Consider the following 11,561-nt stretch of genomic DNA (forward strand, 5'->3'; position numbering starts at 1 on the left):
AAAATCTATAAACAAGCAGAATTTTTTTGTTTCATGACACTTTATTGTCCAAAACTGTTTTTAAGAACATGGATAAAATTAATTCAAGTTTTTGATGCCAAATATATACCTTAAAGCGTTGACTAAAACCATAGTGTGACTCTTGCCATTTCCTGCACACTTTTCGGATTAAATTAATCATCACGTGATGTTGTGTACAAACACTATCTGTCAGTCTGCAGCTTCAGTTTGACATTAACACACAAAAACATTCCTGACTTAAGTGAACCTCCAACTTGACATAAATGTTTTCTGCACATGCAGGAGGATAGAGAGAAGGAGAGTGCGGTGCAGTTTTGGACAGACCGTGTTAAGATCAGTGCTCCAGGCTAGGCAGGTTGCTATGCGCTCAAATGCTAATAAGCTTCCTGGCTCTCGGAGCAGGTCGACTAGCCTGTGCCGGCTCGTCTTGACACTTCACACACATGCTGTCTTCCACCCTTTTTAATCATTTTTGATAGGCCTCCTTGGGATGCCATCTATTCAATTTGAAAGGGTTGAGCCACCCAAACTTTTCACCATCTATTAAATAGCGGTTTGCCTCGACTTGCCTGCTATTTGTGACCTGACAAGGTGAAAAGAAGGGGAGTAAAATGCTGTTTGGGTTTAAGAGGATAATATTAGGCTAAGACTGGTAGTGACTCAGAGTAAAGATGTGACTGTAGTGGGAAGGGATATGGAGAACTGTGACAATGTAGTCATTACAGGTGTGGTTACAGAAACAGATAATCACCAATTACAAAACAGAATCTTTTATTAGGCTACATTAAATTTAAGAGGGAAATTAATATATAAATGACAAATTCAGCATTAAAGAGAAACTCCAACTAAAATTGTGTTGTTGTGGCATTTTCTCATGATGTAGGACATACATAAAGAAAATTAAGTTAAAACTTGCATTTCTGAGTATTTATTTATTCAAATGGATGTGAATCAGGTGAAAACAAAAAAAAAATGAGTTAGAAAAAGCTCCATTCTGATCCATCCATTTGCAGACAAATAGATCCATGAATGTCTTTGTTTTCCTGGTATCTGGCTCAAAACAGTACTGCTGGATAGCTCACCATTAATGTAATGTAAGTTTGGAGTTGTAAGGGGCTGTAAGCTAGTCTGAGACAGTGTAAACAGATGGATGATGGAAAATGAGGGCAGGCTTACCCCACACCAACAGTCCTGCTCATAATTCAGAGGCAAATTTCTAATGAATCTCTGCTGCTCTATGTCTACAAAACGACAGGATTTTTTTATTTTGCCAAAAATAAACAGCATGATTAGAATTACAGGACTACTGGGAACCCTTTTCGAGAAGATCAAAAGATGATTTTGTTTTATATATAACATAAATTCAATATAGCTTTCAAATCTGAATGAATGTTTTTCTTTTATTAGATGAACAGACAATGCATTTTCTCTAACATAGTAAATAAACCACCTTATATTTTTCCTCCAATTCTCTCTCAAATTTTTTAGAGCCTGCAGCTAGCACAGTTTGGTCAGAAATTAACCCGAGCAATGTCGTATGATTCATAGGGATGAACAACATACTTTATTGGAGTCTGAGAGATTTATTTACTGGGCGACTGCTGGATATGTTCTTTGAAGGACACAATCACCAGGGATTTCTCCATCCAATTCAACAGTGTACTCTTCTATAAACATCAGTCAGTAGAAATGGGACAACTTCTCCAGAAAATAATCATAAACAAACCATTACATCACATTCTGGAAATTGTCTGGAGACACTTTTGACAATTCACTAGTAGGCAGAATAGCCCAAAAGGCAAGTGGGGATGTCTGTGTGCCACATAACATGATATTGACTCTCAGGATAAAGATATCCTGCATTATTGGTTGAGACTTGCAGAAAAAAAAGATTTAAAAAAGTAAGTTAGGGTGAGACAGACACATTTAGACAGAAAAAAATATTTTTTTTTCAATGTACTAGCTCTCAGGAAAGATAAAGATCTTTGAACCCATTAATGTTGATTTATATAAAACAGCTGGCTGTTAAAATAAACACACTAAAAAAAACTGCATTTTAAGCTTAAAACATGCAACCCCATTTCATTCCCTCTGAGCTCTTGTGGTGCCTTTTGTATTTCCCTGATCTAATTTTGCGCATTTGCATAGACAATTTGGACATTACTGAGATGCAGTAAACAGAACTCTTGTCCTTTGCTTTCACCAATAAATAAATAAATTAACACAATGAACAGCTTGTCATAGTGGCCACAAACCAGCATGGGACCAAACGATGAAGAGGGAAATTTGACATAAATATTAATTAGTCAATGGTGCTTCATAAAAAAAAAAGTCCTTCATGATGTGGTTTCCTCCCCAGAGCGTCAGTGAATGCAGCCAAAATGAAACAAAGCTAAACAATATTAAAAACTCAACGTCCTCGACCATCTGATTCACATGCAGATACAGTTTTTCTGTTTTGCTAGTGATCTTTCACTAAAACCAAACATTTTCCAAATATCTTAAATGTATTTTACCTTTCTAAGCCAATAATGGTCATTATTTAGCCTCATTCTGGTATAATATCCTGGACTAGGATTTTAAACCTCACATGTGACACATTGTTCACAGCCCTGAGATGTCACAAAATTGAAGAACGGTGAAAGTATTCTGATTTTACTTGTCAGGAAGAAACGAGAACACACTTTTTGTAGCAAATGAGATTTTTGAGAAAAACTACCACAAACGATGGGATTGTTCATAAATTGAAGCAACAGTTTGAACTCTATCAACAGTTTCTTTGTTGTGCATGTTTTTAAAAAGAAAACTACTCTAGATATTTCACATTATCACGTCATCTGCTTTTGGACATTTGCAGGACTGTTTGATTCCACCTATCGAAAATGTTTAAGAGAAGTTCTTGGCTGCTCTTTTTTTTTTTGCAGTGCTTTGCTTTTTAATACAATTCTCAATTTAACATACATCTGTGTAAATGTATCTGTGGATATCTGGTGTTTGGCTGCAGACAGAGTGGCAGTAGCCATATTACTGTTCTTACCCTGCCATCTACTGGCTCACATCATTCCAGGACTTGCATCTATCTTCTCCTCTCGTCGTCCTTTTTTCCCCCTCCATCTGTCTTTTTCCCACTCTCAATAAAGTTCGTCTACATATTTAGCCTTGTTTTATTTGTCTGCAGGATGCCCCGTTCCTATTTACGTCACAGCCCCTCAGAGGGACGAAAAGAAGAGAAAGGGTCAAAAGGGGGGTGTTGGGAAATTGTTAACAAAAATAAGAAAGAGATTTTAATTGAGGCATTTGTTATATCTGAAAAGGTGAGATCCTAAGGGGAATGGAGGCAGAGGAGCAAAGCCCTTTTTATATATCCTTAGATGTTTATATGGAGAGGTTTGTGCCGACTTTCCTTTTAAAACCATGCAACCTTAAATGGCCTCAATTGAGAAAGGGCGGAACCAGACACGCTAATTCCTCGTACCTTGATGGGCGCCACTAAAGAACAGGGATAAAGATGAGAACTCCAATTAATGTGGAAAGGTCAGTAATAAAAAAAAATGTAAACAATCAAACTAAAGTAAAAAGTACAGATAAAAGCAAAGTTTTTGCATCCAAATATACTTCGTAGTTTTTAATCATGCATGCTTTTTCTCTGCATCTTTCTTTAATGTCTGTCTCTCCTCCCTCATTCTTTCCCTGCAAAGTAATGCTGTTAACAATACAATGATTTTTCCGCACGGAGCAGATGTCCAGTCTGTATTTCTACAGCTTAACTTCGGAGGAAGTCCACAGACAGCTCATTTGTTGTTGTTTGCTAAGGTCAGCCTTTTACAGGGTCTGCTTCCACTGAGTCAGCCAGTCCCAACTGTTTTCTTTACTCCATTTAAGATGAACTTCGTCGAGAATGTTTTATGTGAATCAAGTATGGAAGAAAACAAGCAAAACAAGTTAGATCAATTGGATGTACAAAAAAGTAGTTTTAATTTTTTTGTGTGAATTAATGTTTAGCATTCGAAAAATTTAAAAAAAACATTGTTTTTTACTTGCAGTAAAGTACAAACAAATATTTAAAAAAAGTTTACAATACCATAGAATCGTATTATTGCTTCTCAACAAATACTTAAAAGTAAAAAAAAATTAGTCCTGAAATTAATAAAAGTAAATGGCCTATTCGATCCCAAAGTTTTAAGTTGAATCTACATTTTTAAGCTTTAATCATAATCGTTGATTCAAGAATTGATTGTAAATGATACAATAAATCACACCGATATATTAAACATATTACAGAAATAATGCATTGATTAAAAAAAACAAAAAAAGAACAATTAACATACAAACAAAACAACAAAATACAACTAATTAATGTCAAATAGTTTGATGTATTGCTCGTAAAAGAGTGGGAAGAAGCAAGTTTATATAATCCCACCCCTACGGAGTTATTTCATTTTATATTTTTGAATAGTTTACATATTCAGTCAATACATGGTCGGTCATCAATATTCAAGCTGCTACAGAATCTGTTTTCCCCTCCACCCAAAAATACATCGCGGACTGTCATCTACAGATCTTCATCTGTTCATTTAAAGTCTTTTAAGACATGTATTTAAGGATTTCCACATTATTAGTCCAAAGTTGTAATTTGTTCTTTAGTAATTGCCCACAGGCTGTTTGGGGGTAAGCATACTTTATGATTTACATAACAGAATTCAAGGGAGCCAAGCTTCTTCATTATGTAGTTACAGAATATTGATGAAAGTGTACACTAAACACACTTTTTACAATTAATTTAAATTCATTGAATAACACATTATTATTCTGTAATATCCATGGGAAGACAATATCTCTAACATAACACAAGCTGCTCACTTGTTTGTTCATGAGTCATAAATTCAGATGAGACTCCAACAGGGTCGGCGAAAAACTTGAATGCATTAAAAGTCTTGATGGCAAGATAGAACTGCATTAGCTATGGTTTGTATGCACCATTGTTAGTCATCTCACAGAGGAACAACAACTAGTCATGTCCTGAGAAATAGCCAGAAGGATAAAAAATAAATAAATAAAATGTTGCATTTTGATCTTTTTTTGGGATTACCAAAAAAAACAATGATTGCAAACTATTTGAAATATTCTTTCTCGATAATTTAGAGAAAAACTGCATGCTGAGATACGAGTACCTATTTCATATCTTTCAGTATTTGTATTGTTTAAAAATGATACAGGCTCTGCCAAGTCTTCCTAAAACCTCAAAGATATAACTACAAAATAAAGTAAGCAATATAACATTTGTACAAAGCATATTTTATACTTTTATATTAGTTGGACTGTTACTGTGGATTAACTCATATAATAAAACACAAATGCCCCAATTTCAGTGAAAAAACAGAACATTTTGGGTGCCTTTACTTCCATTCACATTGAGGGTATAATTCTAATATCAAAGTCTACGTTCTGAGCAAGTGACCAAGTTAAGGTGTGATCAGTTATTTAGACAGGTTGGATGCACTTCTTCACTGCCTGAAATTTCCCCCGGGGGCTCTCCTCCATTTCTCACTGTCATGGATTTGAATCTTTTTACCGCTGAACTCGTACAATTACTGAACATTCATCACTTGCCTACCTTCTTAGGATGGAAGCCAGCAACGTGGGAGATACTTCTAGTGGTCTGTCAAGGAACTAGGAAAAATCATATCCAAGAATGGGAACATGTGCAACTTTCTATTTATCAATAAGTTCCATCATAGCATTGATGATTTACATGGTCACTTTTTTTTAGTCAAACCAAAAACTTGAGAGAAATCTCTACTTGTTATAATTTAAAAATACCTTTATTGATTTCTTCTCTTTTTTACTTTACATAAAGTAAACTACGTACATATTTAAAAATCCCAACAATACAGGGAATGAAACAAACACTAAAATCTTATTTAACTGCATGTCATTAGATAAAAGTAACAAATATAGTTTGGATTTAAATGGGAGTTTTAGATAGAGACAGACTTAAAAAAATGAATTTATTACATTAAAGTGGCATTCCTTAATCCCGCCACACCAAAGAATTGGCAGACAATTCTGACGTTTTGTAACAAAAATGTGTTTAAAACACTTAAATAAAATGCTACAAAAGATATTTTTAGCAGTTAATTTTTTTACGAGATATGGAAATGGTATGTTGGGTGATGCGTTAAATTTTTGCTTACATAATCAGTTTAACATAAAAAAATACTGACATGAAAATTCAGGAAAAAAGGAACCCTACTTACCCACTGTGTCAAACATTGTGTAACTGTGTAAGACAAAATTAATTATCAACAAATTTTGAATTTTAAAAATACAGCAGGTGGTTGTTTGAAAAATTAATAACAATAGATGAGTTATTCTCACCACAAACTCAAAAAAATTAGCAGAATTTTTCCCCCCAAAAGTATTTTGAGACTTCATGGAGGCAGCCATTTTGAAATCAGAAAAAATGGCTTCTACTGCCCCTAGTGGAATGATGATGACCTACAGGCCAGAAAATATGGTCTAAGTTATATCCGATGGGCTTATAAGGAACGTTTTGATCATGCTAACGAGATAGAAGTCTAAGAAATATGTGTATCAGATGATTATAAAGGGTTACATGTAATCTGAACAAATTATTCTTCAATGCAGTTTTTTCGTTTTTTTTTTTTTTTTTTCAAGGTAAGAATGAATAGTTTTGGCTATGAAAGTTCCAGAAAACTACTTTATATCACTAGTTATGTAAAAACTATTTTAAAACCCTAAGAAACGTTGGTGTTAGATTTTAATAGCATTGCATGAATTAAGAAATGAAATCTATGTGGTAACAGCATGTATTCAGTTCTTAGACAATGATACCCAGCACTATTTGAAAAGTACAATATAAAATAGCAAAGTCTTGACCAAGAGATTTTTATTTAACTTAAGCTATCCATAGACTCCCTTCTCATTTTTGTTTCACCTGAACTGTAAATCTTTTGAATGATCGTGGGCATCATGAATACTTCTATATAATCTCAGTGACTTACAACCCTATGGTGCTGTATATCAGTACAGCTTTTCCCTCATGAATAAAAGGGTCGGATCTGCGAGGTGAGAGGATTTGGCCCCGTAGTACTTCCAGTCACCCCCTGCAGTCCCTTGTGCTACTCAGCCTCACTTGTAGGAGTCCCTTAACAGTAACCCCAGAAAGCATAAATATATTATAATCTCATCACCTGTCCATTTATACAGGTGTCACCCTGCCACGCAACTTGATTTCCAGGAGGGCAGCAGCATTTCCTCTGGCAGCGATTGAAGTCACGGCGTTATTATCAGGCAAAATGTATTCATGATAGCAGAGGTCCGAGCACCCTGTGGGCTTTGTAATATCATACCAGACCTCTTTATCAAATTTAACAGTTTATTGGAAACAGCTTGTACACATGATTTAGGCAGCTAGTGCTACAGCAGGGCTCTGTGTGTCCTCCTAACGCACACGCTCGTGTCGGAACCCACAAACCCGACACAAACTCAGTCACAGTGACAAACGCACACACACATTTAATCACACACTCCTCCCTCCTTCGCTTGCCGCGCCGAGCCTGACTCTCCTGTCTCCATCATATCTAATGCAGACCTCTCAGTGGATGAGGCAGCGGTTTTCTCTGGAAATCTTTTGTGCGATTTGCTGTTTGTTCTCTCTAAAGTGAAGTGCGATAACAAAAGCGAGACGTGACAAATGGACTTTGTGCCCCGCAGCCAGATTTAAGTGGTAGGTTACTGCATGGGAGCCTCCCTCCTATCTAATTTTTAAACAGTATACACAAAATGGACCAATTCGAATGAACTTGTCACTTGTAAGTAAATGTATTTTTTAAATTTTTTTTCTTATATATTTTTTTTCCAAGAAAGCAAATTGAATCCTTCCAGCCATATCCTTTTCATTTTTATGTACTTTTGATGTTTAAATAAGTCGATAATTTCTATTCCATTCCAGTTTAAGCTGCTTAATAAGTAACTAAATAAAAAAACATTAAGTTGGTGTCATAGTATCCTAAAAAAACACATCTTCCTCTTCAAGATCTCCTATGAGAGCACTAAATCAAAACCATCAGTTTACCAGCTAATGATTTAAAGGGATGGTCAGAGGTCATGCTCGTCTATTAATGATCCCTCCTAACACAAAGCACATGCAGGATCCGTCCAATCAAAGATAGTCTAGACATCACCTGGGGCCTGAGCGCCTGTCTGGTTGATATTACATTGAGGAAGAGCTGAGAAATCTGATGTCTGGGTATTGCAGTCTGCAAAAACAATATATAAATACTTTGAGGCTTGCAAGTTAATTCTTAAATTACATTTTTGATGGGAAATGAAGTATCTACATGTATAATATTTGATATTTAACACTTTGTGTATTTTAATAAATATTAGATTATTTTGACAGGTTGTTGAATGTCTATATTTGTAAGTGAAAACATGCAGAGCAAACAGGTATAATTTGACACCATTTTTAAAAATAGGTCTTAAATAAACCTGTGATATTTTCAACAAACGTGTCTGTTTACTAAAAAGGTACTTTAGGCTGTGACTAAAACATCTGTTTACTTCACCTGACAAATTCAAATTTAAAAACTCTCTTCTGAAACATGAAATAAATCACTGGGGCTCCAGATTTAGCAGCCTCTTGCCTCTGGATACATGCATTAACTCTACCCTGCTCGTATTTTTTTTGGCAACATTGCTGTATGCAGAATGCTGGCTTAAAACGTGGCACGTGTGCCACAGCTTAGAGGTTTTTTGATGTGTTTAGCAACTGCAGAGCTTTAAGTGTGAATGTTCATTAATCCTTTCAGCCGTTTCTGCCCTCGACACGAGCCTCCTGCATGAAAGCGAAGGGATATACGCTTCAAGCATGACGACCGAAAAACTTCTGTCCATCAATATGAATTTCTTTTTGCGACGTCTTCTTCAACATCTTTTCCTCCAAGTATTTGCTATTGTTTTTAATTTGGTTCTTTTTTTCTCTGACTTACATTCCCGTCAGTCCTGTGGAAGTTAATTATGGGAGCCAAGCTGTTGAGAGGTTGAAGAGATGCTTTTTTTTTTGCCTGAACACTGGATATACACCAACTCTGGCAACGCCACTGAGCATTGTCTGCCGTGATAAAATATGGACGGAAGTGCTGCTAGGCAAATCGTTTATCAGCCAGGTTTAGCATGCACATGTTAAAATGAAAGACTGTGCTATCTGCATAGGTTGTGTGAGCTTATTTTAGTGTAGCCAAGCCCGTTTGTTGTGTATAAATGTCATGCTGGCTGTCGCCCCTGTGGGACGTGATCAATCACATATTGCCGGCTTTGCTGTCTAACAGCTATGGGCAAATTTATTCAAAGTATTCAAACTAACATTTCAGTCTAACCTTAACTGCATGCTTTGTTGCTTTGTACTTTCTGTGCCTTCGCTTGGCGCCTGTGTCACACTCTTGAAAGCCTGATTTTCCACTTTTCCACTCGGGCTTTCAATTTTACTTATCTCTGAACTCTTTTAGCACAATGGCGAAGACCTGACCTCTTTAGCACTTAAGCGCCATACGCTCTATTATGATTATTAAATCTGTCATATTTCCTCCACCCTGGACATGCCATTTATCCGAAGCGTGAGCTGACATGTTTGCTCAGCTACAAAGCAGACTTTAAAATAACTCTGTGTGCAGTTTTGTCTTACACCCCCAATTTACCTTAATGAGCCAGTTCAAGCTGTCAGACAGTCTGAGAAAGAAGCGCTGAAGACTGCCAGTCTAAGCTGAGTGTAGGGTAGGACTGGAATGAAGCGATAAATGGAAGGAAGGAGGAACAAAGGAAGGTGTAAGGAGGTGTAGAAATGTTAGACATCAATGGCAGAGCTCCAGGCAGAAAAGAGAAAATAATGACAATAAGCAGAAGGATTTAAGACTTTGTTCAAGAGTCTTATATACTCTTCCATTAGTATTTACTTATAGATAACAGCAAAGGTGCGTGTACACAACCGAGAACAGTGGGAGACAGCAGGGAATAAATCTACATATCATTTTAACATTTCTTAATGACTTAATCATTGACCGAAGCAATGTCATTCCCATCAAAACCTACTTTCCAAGTGTTTTTTGTCAATTTCAAGGAAAGACCTTTGCTACGCGGCTATTAACAAGTAATCACAAGAGGTGTAAAAATGAAGAATGCCCTTCATTTCTGCAGAGGGCAAAGAAAAAAAAACAGTGTCCAGCCCTTCTCTTCAGAGGAAAACACATTGGGAACTTAGGTGTTTGATGATGCGTTTAATTCACACAGGAATACATTAATATGACAGTCAGTGGAGCGGCAAAGCCCTCAAGTAAGGTTCTCTCATTAGTATGTTTCTCTATTTCTTTTTTTAATTATTCAAGAGAAAAATGAGGAGCCGTGTGACAGATGTCTTGGCTGTGTCAAGAAGGAATTATTTGAATTTGAATTGTGCATAAAATCGTGCAATTATAAGGGCTCATTTGTGAATGTGAACAAAATATTTGCCTCTAATGAGTATTGGCTCTGAAGCAAGAGCCAAATGACAGGGTATGTTTTAATGCAATCCAAGCTCAAGTACTTGTCTGAGTTTAAATAAAGGTTGGGAAAAACAGGAAAAAATGGATCAGTATAAAGCAATTGAGGTGGATCAGACATCTACCCCACTTTATCAGACTTCAAAGGCATACCATCAAGAGTGTGCAACGTCCCGTGCAAGTTCTGATGATTGTACAAGTTATTCTTGGTTCTTTTTGGTGAGTCGACTTACTTTGTCATAACTCGTTCGAGACACTTTCATCATACTTAGTGTATAGACACCTGCACACACAGGAAAACTGTTTTTGAGCTCACTGAAAACACAGAACACAAGTCAACTGTGTAAAGACAAAATCCAAGAAATTCCTTATTTTACACCATCAAATGAATTCATAAATGTAAATAAAAGTTAGACATTTATTGCGAAAAACTGCATTCTTGTTCTGGTGTGTGTTCACTATTGTAAATGATTTAAGATTTGGCAGCTGAATGGAACATTTTTCAGCCTTAGACCTTATAAGTTTTGTCATAATTCCTTCACTACTCACTACTCAGTGCAGGGGTGTCGAACTCAAATCGCACAGGGGGCCAAAACCCCAAAACACACAGTGGGTCGCGGGCCGAAAAAGGATAAATATTTATTGAATACATAAAAAAACAAAATAGTTAAAACTTTTAAGACGTAACTTTTTTTAATATAAATATGAATAAAAAAATACAGGAAAAGTATTCCAGAATAACTCAACCTTGAAACAACTTTGAATATTTTGCTCTCCATAAAATACATATTCTGTCAAAATTGGGATGTTACAAGATAGGGCGTTAATAACAATAAATAAAATGATCTGGGGGGCCGAATTTAATTACCCTGCGGGCCGAATCTGGCACCTGGGCCTTGACTCTGACACATGTGACTTAGTGCATTATACAATGTGTTTGCCATTTTGTAATACTGCCTGAATCTAAAATGACAAAATCCAGTG

The 11,561-nt window shown here is 36.1% G+C and overlaps 1 long non-coding RNA gene across 2 annotated transcripts in view; it reads right to left on the reverse strand.

The window, feature by feature from the left end:
* LOC112151401 overlaps positions 1-11,561 on the reverse strand; it is a 130,705-nt gene that overhangs the window by 99,554 nt on the left and 19,590 nt on the right. The window lies entirely within an intron of this gene.

Source organism: Oryzias melastigma, linkage group LG20 (genome assembly GCF_002922805.2).
Source record: "Oryzias melastigma strain HK-1 linkage group LG20, ASM292280v2, whole genome shotgun sequence".
Lineage (NCBI taxonomy): Eukaryota > Metazoa > Chordata > Actinopteri > Beloniformes > Adrianichthyidae > Oryzias > Oryzias melastigma.